The sequence below is a fragment of the Pleurodeles waltl genome, chromosome 3_1 (genome assembly GCF_031143425.1).
Source record: "Pleurodeles waltl isolate 20211129_DDA chromosome 3_1, aPleWal1.hap1.20221129, whole genome shotgun sequence".
NCBI lineage: Eukaryota > Metazoa > Chordata > Amphibia > Caudata > Salamandridae > Pleurodeles > Pleurodeles waltl.
Window position 1 is genome coordinate 1,153,637,059 of NC_090440.1, and position 17,336 is coordinate 1,153,654,394.

Genomic DNA, 17,336 nt, shown 5'->3' on the forward strand with positions numbered 1-17,336 from the left:
TGGTCATATCATTCTTTCATTAGCTTCTGGCTTACCTGAAAAATTTTCTTCACCTGGCCCATGTACTGCACCATCAGCGTCTCGAGGCCAATCACATAGTCCACCACAACCTTTTTTAGTTGAGTCGGACATTTCTTCCCAACCTTCTCTGACTAATGTGAGTGGGCCCCACAGAGAGTATCTAAATCCAAAAGATATACACAGTTCCAAAAATGTCTCTAAAGATTACAGGTTGCTGGAAATCAAAATTATTTGAAGCAAAAGCCCTCACTCACCATCTGGTGACATGCTTCATCATAGGGCTATGCTCCTCGTCAGGCCGGAACTGCAATGCCTGACGGGCCCCACAAGGGGGCTCTTTGCCGGAGATCTCTTGCAAATGATGGACTGCCGGTCAAGAAAAATACTGATCTAGGATTGGTATGAAAAAGCAGTTAAAAATGACTAGAGGTAAAACGCAATTTATTAGAATGTCTAACCTCTGACACGATTAAAAACAGAAGTGGGGGAGAAAATAAAACAATGTCTAAACTCCACGAAAACAAAAGTGTAAATAATAATCACTAAGGGCCTTATTTATAGTTTTTGGTGCAAAACTGAGTTAGTGCAGTTTTGCACCAAAAAGTTTTGCACCGGCTTGCACCATTTTTTAGCACCAGCTAGGCACCATATTTATGGAATGGTGCAAGCCGGTGCAAAGGGTAGGCTAGCTTAAAAAAAAAAAAAAATGACGTTAGGCAGGTTTGAGTCAAAATAAATTATTCTGACCAGATTAGCATCATTTTTTGACGCTAAGGGGCATATTTATACTCTGTTTGCACTGAATTAGCGTCATTTAAAAAAAAGTCTAATTCAGTGCAAAACTAACTCCATATTTATACTTTGGTGCTAGAACTGTCTAGCGCCAAATTTATGGAGTTAAAGTCATTTATTGGAAGTGGAAACCCACCTTTCCTTAATGAGATTCAAGATAGGCGTTCCTGTGCAAAAAATGACTCTATTGCCTTAACGCCATATTTCTACTCCCATGCAAAAATAGTGCCAGGGAGGGAAGAGGGGTCAAAAAATGGGGCAAAGCTTGCTTTGCCCCATTTTTTAAGACCTGGGTCAGGGTAGGCGTAAGGGGACCTGTGGGCCTATTTCCATGGTGAACACCATGGAATAAGCCCATAGGTGCCCTCCCCAGGCCCCAGGGGCACACCCACCCACACTAGAGGGACTGCGAGGATGGGGGCACCCCAGGTAAGTACAGGTAAGATTGCATTTTTTTTTTTAAAGTGCCATAGGGGGCCCTGAAATGTGCCCTTATACATGGCACAGGGTGCAATGGCCATGCCCAGGGGACCCCTGTCCTCTGTGCTGCCCATTGGGGTGGTGGGCATGACTCCTGCCTTTTCTAAGGCAGGAGTCATGTGGCATGGTAGGTTTAGCACCATAAAATGACGCTAATCTGGTTAGAGTAATTTTTTTTACTCTAACCTGCCTAAAGCCATTTTTTGGTGCTAAACCCTCTTCTTCTATACTGCCAGCCCCACCCGACTAAAGTAATTTTTTTTTAACTCTAGCCTATCCTTTGCACCGGCTTGCACCATTACATAAATATGGTGCCCGGCTGGTGCACTGAAATGGTGCAAGCCGGTGCTAAACTTTTTGGTGAAAAACTGAGTTAGTGCAGTTTTGCAGCAAAAAGTATAAATAAGGGGCAATATTTTGTAAGTTTGCGCCACTTTTGCTTCAAAAAATGACGCTAATGCGGCACAAAAAAAGTATAAATATGCCGCAGAGTATAAATATGCCCCTAAATATGGCGTTAAGGCCATAGAGTAATTTTTTGCACGGGAACGCCTACCTTGCATCTCATTAGGGCAAGGTAGGTCTCCACTTTCAAAAAATGACTTTAACTCCATACATTTGGTGCTAGTGGGGTCTAGCACCAAAGTATAAATATGGAGTTAGTTTTGCACCGAATTAGAGTAAAAAAAATTGACACTAATTTGGTGCAAACAGAGTATAAATATGCCCCTAAGTCTCTCAGTTTGGAGTATAATGAGCATAGACACTGGATCCCCTGTGCTACTTCTAAGTATTGGTCAACATGTTTCTTTCTGATTAGTCAAAATGATCTAGTGCGATTCATCAGGACCATGACACCTACCTAATCCTTAAGTAATTAGAAACCCATAATAGGGAATGAATGTTTAACAGGAACCTGGAATGTAGGACAAAAAGCATCAGTCATAAATATATATCAAACATCCAATGTGTGCACAGTGTCAACAGTTTACAGCCGCATACTCGTGAGAACTCCCTTCAGTGAAGTGTGCCAAAAGATAGTGTCAAGGAATACAAGGCAAATATGCCACAGTGCTTACCCTCCATATACTACAAGATGGGCCCCATCGGGGAAAACATCAAGCTTGTGTGGTCCGATAAGGTCTAAATATATATAGAAAAAAAATACCATAATTTATCAGTAACCATCATATAAATTGTCATTTATACAAATAAAAGACATGCCACAATGTTGTATAAAGAGAATTGTCTAAATCATCCCTATAACCAATATATAAATACCACGGACTAGTAAATACCAGCCAGGTGGGAAAATGCATGAACTTAAAACTCCATGGACAAGGGATACATATATACATATCAACAAAAAGAGGGATCGGGAGGATTAAAGGTCCAGTGTACATACTCCCAATACGTGTAATCAATAACGAAAAGTACACTGTTCCTAACTCTAGGGTGAACAATTAAAGTTTAGGAGCTAGAACCCTCACACACCCGAAAGGGTGTCATGCTTCATCATCGGGAAGCTCCTCGTCAGACCGGCTGGTGCAATGTCTGACGGGCTCCCCTTTCGGGGGCTCTTTGCCGGAGATCTTTTTGATATGAGGTAGCTGCCGTTAAATTATGAAGGTCAGACACTCTGAATGGCAGGAGAGTAATAAAATTAAGATTGATTAGAAACCCCTGAACATGTTTTAATTTAATATCTATCCAGAGGGGTTACGATCAAGATTAAAAACATAGTTAAGTGGGAAATGAGAATGATGCTCAACCACTTTAGAAAGCCTGGAGTACTGGGAAATTGTCACCTGCCCCCTAGGGTCTGGTCAACATGTTTCGCGTAATATTGGTCGTGAAAGATCCTCTAACGCTTCATCAGGACCTATAACTAACTAGACTTCTCCTGGCTGTATACACAAGAAAACACTATCTAATTACATGTATGAGAGGTAAATTGCAGTCACTTACAGCATTTACGTGAACTGTCTCGTCAATAGTCTGAAACAAAAAAAGGTCGCCCTAGAAAACAAAGAATATAATACAAACAATTCTGAGAACACGGTTGTATGACCTTCACCCCCAATGTGAATCTGTGCATCGAGTAGTGTCAAACACATAAAGAACATTTGCTTACCCGCCCTCTGCGTTTGGGGGGCCCCTTAGGGAGTAGCACGATCCAGCCTATAGCTTCTGGCAGGGGTAAAATGTTGTTAGCATATTGAAAAATATTTAAAACTTGAATAGGGGACAAAATATGCAATAGAGTAACCCCTAAAACAAAAGGTATTGATGCCGGAATCAGTCAATATGCTATGCAGCGTTAAAAAACATTATCCTGACATCATCATTTTTTGTCAATCTTATATCTGTAAAAGTAGCCGTATGTCTCAATACTTCCTTATCTTTAACTAATGTCTGTCAGAGTAACTGTATCACCAAGTTAATAATAATACTAGATCTTAAATCGAAGCAAATTTCCATCCAACCATCATTAAAGATGAAGCAGTCCCACTCGATGGAGGTATATTCAGCATAGTGAAAACATTTTTTCAGAGTTAGTCTCTGTCAAGCACTGTCCTTAAAATGCAATTACCCACACTTACTTTTCTATAGGCGTCCTCAATTCGAGGCACCTACCCACGGTCGTGCTCGCCCTGTAGACAGCGAGCCGGTGCTCGATCGGCACATTTTAAACGCGGTATGAAAGCTAATTGCTTCCGCGTTGTGACGGCGTGGCTTCATAGAAATGGAAAACGGACTTAACGAAGTCCGAGTAATTAGCAAACGTCAAATAGTGTCGGCCATCTTAGAGAGGGGTTTGGACGGCTGATCTCTAGTTAGAATCGAAGAATGCAAACGAAGGACGCTTGGAAAAAATATATTTATTGTGTCAATCGTCACAATGACTTTATATAAAAATGATATATTATGCCAGCATATGAGGTAATGGCACCAGATAATAGGTAGTAAATCAGACAAGTGATATAAAAAAAAAAAAAAAAAAAAAAAGAGGAGATTCATTGCTATTTTGAGAAGTTCATAAATATACCCATCGTTGGGGGTCATAAAATTGGTTATGGGAAGATTAGCCTCATTTAATGCAGATACGTCAATGGTCCATGCTCTTAACGAGACAAAGATACCCAGGGGATGTCATCATTCAACCCAATGATGTTAGTATGTAATTTGAACACCCAACGTTGTTCAAGTCTGAACAATGATTGGGAGGAGTCATTGATAAACTCGGGGGATTCCAACACTACCCAGCGCAAATCGTCTGGATGGTGGGGTTTCTCAAGAAAGTGGGCACATAATTTAGTAGTTATTCGGCCACATCTGATGTTACTTCTATGTTCATTAATCCTTATCTTGACAGGTCTGGTGGTCATTCCTATATATCGTAGGCCGCATGGACATGTTATCATGTACACACAATTCCTTGTGTTGCAATTGGTATGTTTTCTCAGGTTCCATCGGCCGATGGGTACCAGATCAAGTGTCTTCGAATGGTATGTCAAAAAACAGACGTTGCATTGTCCACATGGATAATGTCCTAATACTGGGGGAAGATTCCAGAGAGTTGTCTGGGTCTGGGTGATTTTCCTAGGGCGAGTGTGAATTATCAAGTCCTTGATGTTCTGTGATCGTTTAAAAGCAAAGAGTGGTCTAGGAATTTTGTAGCCACTACTGCCGAGTATTGACCACCTTTTCAAAATAGATCTCTTGATTCTATTGGACAGAGGGGTGAAAGTAGTCACACATTTCATTGATTTGTTGGTATCCCTGGTATTAGGTTCAAGTAAAGCCTCACGATTATTATTCCTTGCTCTTTTCCGGGCTCGATTGACGATTTCCCGGGGGTAGTTACGTGCCAATAATTTGTTTTGAAGGTCGTTAGCCTGTGTATTGTAGGTGTGTGTTGAACTACAATTGCGTCTTAGTCTCAAGAATTGGCCAAATGGTAAGTTATCACGTAATGATTTTGGATGATGGCTGTCATACGTCAGGAGGCTGTTACGGTCCGTTGGTTTTTGGTATGTACTGGTAATTAGTTTGCCATTCTGGATAGTGATTAGTAGATCTAAAAAGCTAATCTCAGTGGTCGACATTGTCGATGTAAATCTCAAGAAAGGGTTGAGTGTGTTAACCCATTCTGTAAAGGTTGACGCAGTCTCTAGGGGACCATGCCATACAATTAAAATATCGTCAATGTAGCGTCGCCATACTTTGATGTTAGCAAAAAACGGGTTTGTGGATGGCAAAATAAATTGTTTCTCAAAATTGTACATGTATAAGCACGCCAAACTGGGAGCAAAGGTGCTACCCATGCATGTGCCCCTTATCTGATGGTAGAAGTTGTCTTCAAACTGGAAAAAATTCTCAGTCATTGCTAGATTAGCACATTGCATGATAAAAGAGACCGGTGACGTGAGATTTTCACTATTTGCTAGAAGTGTAGTTTCAACTACCCGTAAGGTCGCATCCTGTGGGATGTTTGTATACAGTGCTTCAACATCCAAGGTGATCAAACCGTGGACATAGACTGTGTCATTGATCAAGTCGATCAAATTTAATATATCCTTGGTATCCTGTATATAAGTTGACGATTTTTTAACCAATGGTTGTAGGAAATGATCGCAAAATATAGACAGTGGTTCTAATAGAGACCCAATGCCTGACACAATTGGTCGTCCCGGTGGTGGTGAAGTACAAACCCGTTTTTTGCTAACATCAAAGTATGGCGACGCTACATTGACGATATTTTAATTGTATGGCATGGTCCCCTAGAGAATGCGTCAACCTTTACAGAATGGGTTAACACACTCAACCCTTTCTTGAGATTTACATCGACAATGTCGACCACTGAGATTAGCTTTTTAGATCTACTAATCACTATCCGGAATGGCAAACTAATTACCAGTACATACCAAAAACCAACGGACCGTAACAGCCTCCTGACGTATGACAGCCATCATCCAAAATCATTACGTGATAACTTACCATTTGGCCAATTCTTGAGACTAAGACGCAATTGTAGTTCAACACACACCTACAATACACAGGCTAACGACCTTCAAAACAAATTATTGGCACGTAACTACCCCCGGGAAATCGTCAATCGAGCCCGGAAAAGAGCAAGGAATAATAATCGTGAGGCTTTACTTGAACCTAATACCAGGGATACCAACAAATCAATGACATGTGTGACTACTTTCACCCCTCTGTCCAATAGAATCAAGAGATCTATTTTGAAAAGGTGGTCAATACTCGGCAGTAGTGGCTACAAAATTCCTAGACCACTCTTTGCTTTTAAACGATCACAGAACATCAAGGACTTGATAATTCACACTCGTCCTAGGAAAATCACCCAGACCCAGACAACTCTCTAGAATCTTCCCCCAGTATTAGGACATTATCCATGTGGACAATGCAACGTCTGTTTTTTGACATACCACACGAAGACACTTGATCTGGTACCCATCGGCCGATGGAACCTGAGAAAACATACCAATTGCAACACAAGGAATTGTGTGTACATGATAACATGTCCATGCGGCCTACGATATATAGGAATGACCACCAGACCTGTCAAGATAAGGATTAATGAACATAGAAGTAACATCAGATGTGGCCGAATAACTACTAAATTATGTGCCCACTTTCTTGAGAAACCCCACCATCCAGACGATTTGCGCTGGGTAGTGTTGGAATCCCCCGAGTTTTTCAATGACTCCTCCCAATCATTGTTCAGACTTGAACAACGTTGGGTGTTCAAATTACATACTAACATCATTGGGTTGAATGATGACATCCCCTGGGTATCTTTGTCTCGTTAAGAGCATGGACCATTGACGTATCTGCATTAAATGAGGCTAATCTTCCCATAACCAATTTTATGACCCCCAACGATGGGTATATTTATGAACTTCTCAAAATAGCAATGAATCTCCTCTTTTTTTTTTATTTTTATTTTTTTATATCACTTGTCTGATTTACTACCTATTATCTGGTGCCATTACCTCATATGCTGGCATTATATATCATTTTTATATAAAGTCATTGTGACGATTGACACAATAAATATATTTTTTCCAAGCGTCCTTCGTTTGCATTCTTCGATTCTAACTAGAGATCAGCCGTCCAAACCCCTCTCTAAGATGGCCGACACTATTTGACGTTTGCTAATTACTCGGACTTCGTTAAGTCAGTTTTCCATTTCTATGAAGCCACGCCGTCACAACGCGGAAGCAATTAGCTTTCATACCGCGTTTAAAATGTGCCGATCGAGCACCGGCTCGCTGTCTACAGGGCGAGCACGACCGTGGGTAGGTGCCTCGAATTGAGGACGCCTATAGAAAAGTAAGTGTGGGTAATTGCATTTTAAGGACAATGCTTGACAGAGACTAACTCTGAAAAAATGTTTTCACTATGCTGAATATACCTCCATCGAGTGGGACTGCTTCATCTTTAATGATGGTTGGATGGAAATATGCTTCGATTTAAGATCTAGTATTATTATTAACTTGGTGATACAGTTACTCTGACAGACATTAGTTAAAGATAAGGAAGTATTGAGACATACGGCTACTTTTACAGATATAAGATTGACAAAAAATGATGATGTCAGGATAATGTTTTTTAACGCTGCATAGCATATTGACTGATTCCGGCATCAATACCTTTTGTTTTAGGGGTTACTCTATTGCATATTTTGTCCCCTATTCAAGTTTTAAATATTTTTCAATATGCTAACAACATTTTACCCCTGCCAGAAGCTATAGGCTGGATCGTGCTACTCCCTAAGGGGCCCCCCAAACGCAGAGGGCGGGTAAGCAAATGTTCGTTATGTGTTTGACACTACTCGATGCACAGATTCACATTGGGGGTGAAGGTCATACAACCGTGTTCTCAGAATTGTTTGTATTATATTCTTTGTTTTCTAGGGCGACCTTTTTTTGCTTCAGACTATTGACGAGACAGTTCACGTAAATGCTGTAAGTGACTGCAATTTACCTCTCATACATGTAATTAGATAGTGTTTTCTTGTGTATACAGCCAGGAGAAGTCTAGTTAGTTATAGGTCCTGATGAAGCGTTAGAGGATCTTTCACGACCAATATTACGCGAAACATGTTGACCAGACCCTAGGGGGCAGGTGACAATTTCCCAGTACTCCAGGCTTTCTAAAGTGGTTGAGCATCATTCTCATTTCCCACTTAACTATGTTTTTAATCTTGATCGTAACCCCTCTGGATAGATATTAAATTAAAACATGTTCAGGGGTTTCTAATCAATCTTAATTTTATTACTCTCCTGCCATTCAGAGTGTCTGACCTTCATAATTTAACGGCAGCTACCTCATATCAAAAAGATCTCCGGCAAAGAGCCCCCGAAAGGGGAGCCCGTCAGACATTGCACCAGCCGGTCTGACGAGGAGCTTCCCGATGATGAAGCATGACACCCTTTCGGGTGTGTGAGGGTTCTAGCTCCTAAACTTTAATTGTTCACCCTAGAGTTAGGAACAGTGTACTTTTCATTATTGATTACACGTATTGGGAGTATGTACACTGGACCTTTAATCCTCCCGATCCCTCTTTTTGTTGTTACTTCTGCACAGTTTCCGCTGTGGGATTAGTTAGTAACACTCACCCAGTGTCGTTGACACTATGGATACTTTCCAGGGTTTGAGTTTTGACGATGAAATGGTTGCAGCAATCCTGCAAACGCCGTCAATTCTAAATAATGACGGATCAGCTCCAACGGGTAGTCTAAAAGAAGACTGGGACAAATTGTCCACCTTGAAGCGTGATCTTATAAAAACGGTTATGCACGGGACTATAATGACCGAATATTTAAGAGCTAACATCGCTCCCAATGGCCTTTTAGTGTCTAACATACCCAGGATTTTCCTGCAAGATCTTGCATTCAGGAAAGACTGGGCACAGATAGCGTGGAAATGCACCAGAGACTGGTTAGTACTTATCATCAATACTTCCAGACGGTTGGCAGATTCTATTACCATACAGATCAACTCCTTAGAAGGTACACTAAGAACCACCGTCACTCTGGCAGCATTTAAGACCCGACTAGCCGAGATCAATACTGAATTAAACGAAACGAAAATCTTCCTTACAAATCAAAAGATTACCAAACTTCAAAAAGATATCTCTAGGTTTAGCCGGGAAAAAATCTACCCCTACACCCTTGAGGATTTTGAGACAGATGGCCAGTCACGTTCATCAGACGATTCCCAATCCTCCTACAAAAAATCACGCAAAGCCAGCAACAGTTCTTCTTCTGATGGATGGAGTACGGATGATAACTCACCCACTCCACCATTCTATAATTATCCTCCTTACCCTGTCAACCAACATGTACCCTGGCAACCACCCTACCCCTTCTACCAACCCCGCCCCTTTATGCCATTTAATCCTTTTTTAGGCAGAGGCCGGGGCAGAGGGAGAGGCAGAAGAAGAGGCAGAGGCAGGCGTGTTCAATGGGCCACGGAAGAACCACAGATGATCACCAGAAGCCAGGGGAAAAATCAACCTGCGAGAACTTAGTAGTAAATCTTTCTACTAAACAACTCTCTGCGATAGAAACCAGGGTGCTCAATCGAGGTCTTGGCTTTGTCCCCACACCGACTGAAGACCTGTTTAGGCTGAATTGTGAACTATCACAATTTTTCCGGAAAATTAGACTACACTGTTACTTCTCAGATACACCGTCTGACAATATTCAGACCGATTCGGGACTTAGGCCCAAATCTACATTCACTCCACCATCTACAACCATTCCTTGTGAGGTGCTAGCCTTTGAGAAAGCAGTCCTATCAGACATAGCTACAATACACCCTAAGTGCCCTTTCATTAATATCCCCACAATTGAAAGACAAGCCTTAAAGACATTGAGTGAAGATACAACCATCGTCATCAAACAGGCTGATAAGGGAGGGGCAATAGTGATAATGAACTCTGGAGACTATCGACATGAGTGCTTACGACTACTAAGTGATGATACTTACTATGCCAAGATCACTAGGGACCCTACCCCTAGATTACAATCACAGATCAGGTCCATGATTCTGGAAGCAACCAACAATACATGGATTTCTCCTAAAGAAGCAGCCTTTCTAGATACTCCTCACCCTAAGGTCCCATACTTTTATTGCCTTCCTAAGATTCACAAAGGCACGTCACCACCACCGGGACGACCAATTGTGTCAGGCATTGGGTCTCTATTAGAACCACTGTCTATATTTTGCGATCATTTCCTACAACCATTGGTTAAAAAATCGTCAACTTATATACAGGATACCAAGGATATATTAAATTTGATCGACTTGATCAATGACACAGTCTATGTCCACGGTTTGATCACCTTGGATGTTGAAGCACTGTATACAAACATCCCACAGGATGCGACCTTACGGGTAGTTGAAACTACACTTCTAGCAAATAGTGAAAATCTCACGTCACCGGTCTCTTTTATCATGCAATGTGCTAATCTAGCAATGACTGAGAATTTTTTCCAGTTTGAAGACAACTTCTACCATCAGATAAGGGGCACATGCATGGGTAGCACCTTTGCTCCCAGTTTGGCGTGCTTATACATGTACAATTTTGAGAAACAATTTATTTTGCCATCCACAAACCCGTTTTTTGCTAACATCAAAGTATGGCGACGCTACATTGACGATATTTTAATTGTATGGCATGGTCCCCTAGAGACTGCGTCAACCTTTACAGAATGGGTTAACACACTCAACCCTTTCTTGAGATTTACATCGACAATGTCGACCACTGAGATTAGCTTTTTAGATCTACTAATCACTATCCAGAATGGCAAACTAATTACCAGTACATACCAAAAACCAACGGACCGTAACAGCCTCCTGACGTATGACAGCCATCATCCAAAATCATTACGTGATAACTTACCATTTGGCCAATTCTTGAGACTAAGACGCAATTGTAGTTCAACACACACCTACAATACACAGGCTAACGACCTTCAAAACAAATTATTGGCACGTAACTACCCCCGGGAAATCGTCAATCGAGCCCGGAAAAGAGCAAGGAATAATAATCGTGAGGCTTTACTTGAACCTAATACCAGGGATACCAACAAATCAATGACATGTGTGACTACTTTCACCCCTCTGTCCAATAGAATCAAGAGATCTATTTTGAAAAGGTGGTCAATACTCGGCAGTAGTGGCTACAAAATTCCTAGACCACTCTTTGCTTTTAAACGATCACAGAACATCAAGGACTTGATAATTCACACTCGCCCTAGGAAAATCACCCAGACCCAGACAACTCTCTGGAATCTTCCCCCAGTATTAGGACATTATCCATGTGGACAATGCAACGTCTGTTTTTTGACATACCACACAAAGACACTTGATCTGGTACCCATCGGCCGATGGAACCTGAGAAAACATACCAATTGCAACACAAGGAATTGTGTGTACATGATAACATGTCCATGCGGCCTACGATATATAGGAAAGACCACCAGACCTGTCAAGATAAGGATTAATGAACATAGAAGTAACATCAGATGTGGCCGAATAACTACTAAATTATGTGCCCACTTTCTTGAGAAACCCCACCATCCAGACGATTTGCGCTGGGTAGTGTTGGAATCCCCAGAGTTTATCAATGACTCCTCCCAATCATTGTTCAGACTTGAACAACGTTGGGTGTTCAAATTACATACTAACATCATTGGGTTGAATGATGACATCCCCTGGGTATCTTTGTCTCGTTAAGAGCATGGACCATTGACGTATCTGCATTAAATGAGGCTAATCTTCCCATAACCAATTTTATGACCCCCAACGATGGGTATATTTATGAACTTCTCAAAATAGCAATGAATCTCCTCTTTTTTTTTTTTTATATCACTTGTCTGATTTACTACCTATTCTCTGGTGCCATTACCTCATATGCTGGCATTATATATCATTTTTATATAAAGTCATTGTGACGATTGACACAATAAATATATTTTTTCCAAGCGTCCTTCGTTTGCATTCTTCGATTCTAACTAGAGATCAGCCGTCCAAACCCCTCTCTAAGATGGCCGACACTATTTGACGTTTGCTAATTACTCGGACTTCGTTAAGTCCGTTTTCCATTTCTATGAAGCCACGCCGTCACAACGCGGAAGCAATTAGCTTTCATACCGCGTTTAAAATGTGCCGATCGAGCACCGGCTCGCTGTCTACAGGGCGAGCACGACCGTGGGTAGGTGCCTCGAATTGAGGACGCCTATAGAAAAGTAAGTGTGGGTAATTGCATTTTAAGGACAGTGCTTGACAGAGACTAACTCTGATTTTTTTTTTTCACTATGCTGAATATATCTCCATCGAGTGGGACTGCTTCATCTTTAATGATGGTTGGATGGAAATATGCTTCGATTTAAGATCTAGTATTATTATTAACTTGGTGATACAGTTACTCTGACAGACATTAGTTAAAGATAAGGAAGTATTGAGACATACGGCTACTTTTACAGATATAAGATTGACAAAAAATGATGATGTCAGGATAATGTTTTTTAACGCTGCACAGCATATTGACTGATTCCGGCATCAATACCTTTTGTTTTAGGGGTTACTCTATTGCATATTTTGTCCCCTATTCAAGTTTTAAATATTTTTCAATATGCTAACAACATTTTACCCCTGCCAGAAGCTATAGGCTGGATCGTGCTACTCCCTAAGGGGCCCCCCAAACGCAGAGGGCGGGTAAGCAAATGTTCTTTATGTGTTTGACACTACTCGATGCACAGATTCACATTGGGGGTGAAGGTCATACAACCATGTTCTCAGAATTGTTTGTATTATATTCTTTGTTTTCTAGGGCGACCTTTTTTTGTTTCAGACTATTGACGAGACAGTTCACGTAAATGCTGTAAGTGACTGCAATTTACCTCTCATACATGTAATTAGATAGTGTTTTCTTGTGTATACAGCCAGGAGAAGTCTAGTTAGTTATAGGTCCTGATGAAGCGTTAGAGGATCTTTCACGACCAATATTACGCGAAACATGTTGACCAGACCCTAGGGGGCAGGTGACAATTTCCCAGTACTCCAGGCTTTCTAAAGTGGTTGAGCATCATTCTCATTTCCCACTTAACTATGTTTTTAATCTTGATCGTAACCCCTCTGGATAGATATTAAATTAAAACATGTTCAGGGGTTTCTAATCAATCTTAATTTTATTACTCTCCTGCCATTCAGAGTGTCTGACCTTCATAATTTAACGGCAGCTACCTCATATCAAAAAGATCTCCGGCAAAGAGCCCCCGAAAGGGGAGCCCGTCAGACATTGCACCAGCCGGTCTGACGAGGAGTTCCCGATGATGAAGCATGACACCCTTTCGGGTGTGTGAGGGTTCTAGCTCCTAAACTTTAATTGTTCACCCTAGAGTTAGGAACAGTGTACTTTTCGTTATTGATTATACATATATACATGTCATATTTACATAGTAGTCCTGATCTTTTAAACTGCAGAAAGCATTAGTGCTATAAGGTGTAAAACTCAATGTCGACAATGGGACAAAAAGGAACATGTCGCAAGATTTCGACATGCTCATGCATCATTAAATACCGAGTAAGACTTATAACTCCGAGACGGAGTATAAGCAAACCTGTCGCGAGGCCAATAGCTTCTGCAGTGGCAAAAAACATATCTAGGAAGGTTATTATAATAGGTACCGTAGATAAGAGTCAAATATTTCATAAAGGCAAGCCGCTGTAATACGGTGCGTATATAACATTATCGGTACCTCGGGACACATTTAGAAAAAGCATGCATAGGGGCTCTCGCGCTTAAACACCAGCCGAATACAGTTAACAATAACGGCATGCATATTAAGGGTCCGGTAATACAGACAGACATCAAGGGGATATTGGAAGCACTTACTATTGGAAATTCCACATTGGACGATACCCCCTACATAGCTTCAATGCTCCAGGAACAATGGAGGTTAGCTGCGGGTGAAGCCCTATAAAGATAACCAGAGCAAAGGAGAACCAGAAAGAGAAAAAGGACTACAACAGGAAAGTGTTAATAGACACAAACAAAGGACAATATGGCAGCCAAGGCTATGTTGAAACAGGGAAATGTTCCCCGAGTAGGAAAAAGTGATAAAAGCGAAGAAGGACTATCACAGTGTGGTTTTCAATCAAAAAGAAAAGAAAAGAAAAGAAAACAAATCCTGTCAGGAAATTAAGATTTCAAAATTAGAAGTCATAAAAACAATTTGTTATCATATGTATGTTGGAGCCGTGTCAGAGTATCTAACATACAATTAAATAATACCAAAGTCAGGCCAGTTTTATATTAAAGGAATAGAAGCCAAGGGAAATTATCCAGATAAAAATCCATACACCAAAAGTGGGTGTATCTATCTATGGATAAAATTAGTCCAAGGAATCTCATCGTTGAGCCCAATAAGGTGTGTCTTTAGTCTGTACACCCAACGTTGTTACTTCTCAAATAACCTGTTGGCACAGTCTCTATTGTCCTTAATAGTTACCAGAATGACCCATTTAAGGTCAATGGGGGTGTGTTGTTTCTCAATATAATAGTTAGTCAGTTTTGTACAGGACCTTCTACACCTAATTGTACTATGGTGTTCATTGATTCACATCTTAGCCATTCTAGTGGTCATACCTATGTATCTCAAATCACAAGGGCAAAGGATCTTGTATATGCAGTTTTTTGTGCGGCAATTAGTATGCCATCTTAATTGCCATTTCCTGGGTTCACCCAGGTCCAACTCCTGCGTGCTGATAGTAAGGGGGCAAACATTACACCCACCACAGGGGTGATGCCCTATGACTCCCAACAACTGTTTTGAACTGGTGGAGTTGGAATACTTTTGTGATGCTGGTCTCGTGTGAACAACTAGATCTCTAATGTTCTGTGTTCTCTTGAAAGAAAATAAAGGACATTCTAGTGATTCCCCAGAACTGTTAAGAATAGGCCAATGTCGCTGCACGATTTTCTTGATCTGATTACTCAAAGGGGTAAACATTGTCACACAGGTCAATCTGGATTGTTGCACATGTGTAGTATTAATTAGGAGAGTCTCCCTGGGGATGTTACTGGCTCTTTTCTTGGCCCGTCTGATACTAGAGACAGGGTATTTACATTCCTTAAGTTTACAGCATAAGGTCTCCGCTTGTGCGTGAAAATCAGCTGTCTCAGAACAATTACATCTAATTCTTAAAAACTGCCCAAAAGGAAGATTATTCCTCAACGCTTTAGGGTGATGGCTGTCATGGAGTAAAAGACTGTTCCTATCTGTGGGTTTGTGGAACACAGAGGAATGTAGGTAACCATTTCTTAATGTAATACATGAATCAAGGAAGGATACCTCTCTATCTGAAATGTTAGCGCTAAAGCGGAGGTGGACATCTAAAGTGTTAATCCATTGAGCAAAGGCTATTGCTTGTTCTGCGTCACCTTTCCAAATCACTAGATTTATATGTGGGCACAACTGATACAGGGGTTCATCCCTGACAATAACTTTTATAGTGCCCTCCCATGTGACACCTAAAGTAATCACTTTGGGCTTGGAAGAACCTTCATGTCATCCCTTTTTCTTGTGTTCCTGGCTGGGAGCCCAATTTTCTTTTTGCCTGCGTCCTCCCTTGGGCCCTGTAGTTTGTTCATAATTCCTCTCTCTACCTAGAGTCATGTTACTCAAGTCCTTTATTAGACAGGTTTGACACTTGACACCTGACATTAAAAAGTTCTCTAGATTATTTTCTTAGAAGTCAGACAGGTGTTGCTTAAGTGGTGTAGGACACTCCTCCTTAAATCATTCTGTCACCAGTACCTGATTAATAGAATGCAACACACCACGCATCCATATTACAAATAGACCACCATCTGCTCTCTGGCTTTCATTAAATCTCTGAAAATCCCATTCTGGTTTCAAACCAACCATTTAACCAGAGCTTCCTTCATTCACTCGTAGTTCAATTAATCAGCCATGGACATTACTGCCTTTATTTCTAAAGATTCATTAAAGTGCCTGCCTTAGAGACATCGTTCAAAGCCTGCTCTGTACAAGTGATTTCAAGATCACAAAATCCAAAATATTCTGAACTTCCATATACATGCATACAAGCTCACAATTTGTGGCCACGTTGTGACCTGTGGTTAGTTGTTGCAGTCTGTGATTGTGTCAGAAAGATAGGTTCAGTAGTTCTACTCCTGTGGCAAAGACTCTTAACATTTCTGAGCTGTGGTGTCACTTTGAACTTGATAACTGGAAGATTTCCGCTTGGTTGGGCACACAGAAGCTCTTGTCTTTGACAGTAATCACCACCCTAGTCCAGATGTAGACATGGTGTTTGAGGTGAGAGGTGCAGCTTTTGGACCTGCTGGAAGAGTGCTGCACTGAGACACATACACTCTTTTCTCATCTGCAGCAGTAGTGGTCTTTCTAGAACTGGTGCACACAAGATGCTCAGGTGGCAGTTGTGGCCTCCGAGCGGTCAGTGTTTCCACCTGTGTGGCTATGAAGTGTTATGTCAGCAGCAGCAGAACCAATCTCTTAGTAATGTTGGACTGACAATTACAAACACTGCTTGATACTTTGCGAAGTCTTGATGCAGTTCACAACAATAACTGTTCAGGGATACCAGAGGGGCTCTTCTACATACTTGTTGCTCCTTACTTCTCTCCCCTGTAGTCTCCTGTTTTCTCTGGTGATTTTCCATGCTGAGAACATGTTGGGTGCCTACTCCTGGACAGTTTCTCCTCCTGCAGGACCAGGCACAGTTCTTCCATCTCTCTGCAGGAAGCTAGGCTTCTAGGCTATTTACAGACTCCTTGCTCCTCAGCAGAATATGCAGTCTTGAAGTAATGTCCCAGTGCCTCTGGGAGACTGTCTGTCATTTAGCTAGCAGTCCTGGCCACACAACACTCCTTTTAGTACTCTGTGATTTGCTCCCTAACTTGACCTTGAACAACTTGGAAGTAAAATAAAGGGGGTGGTTAGGACTCTACTTTT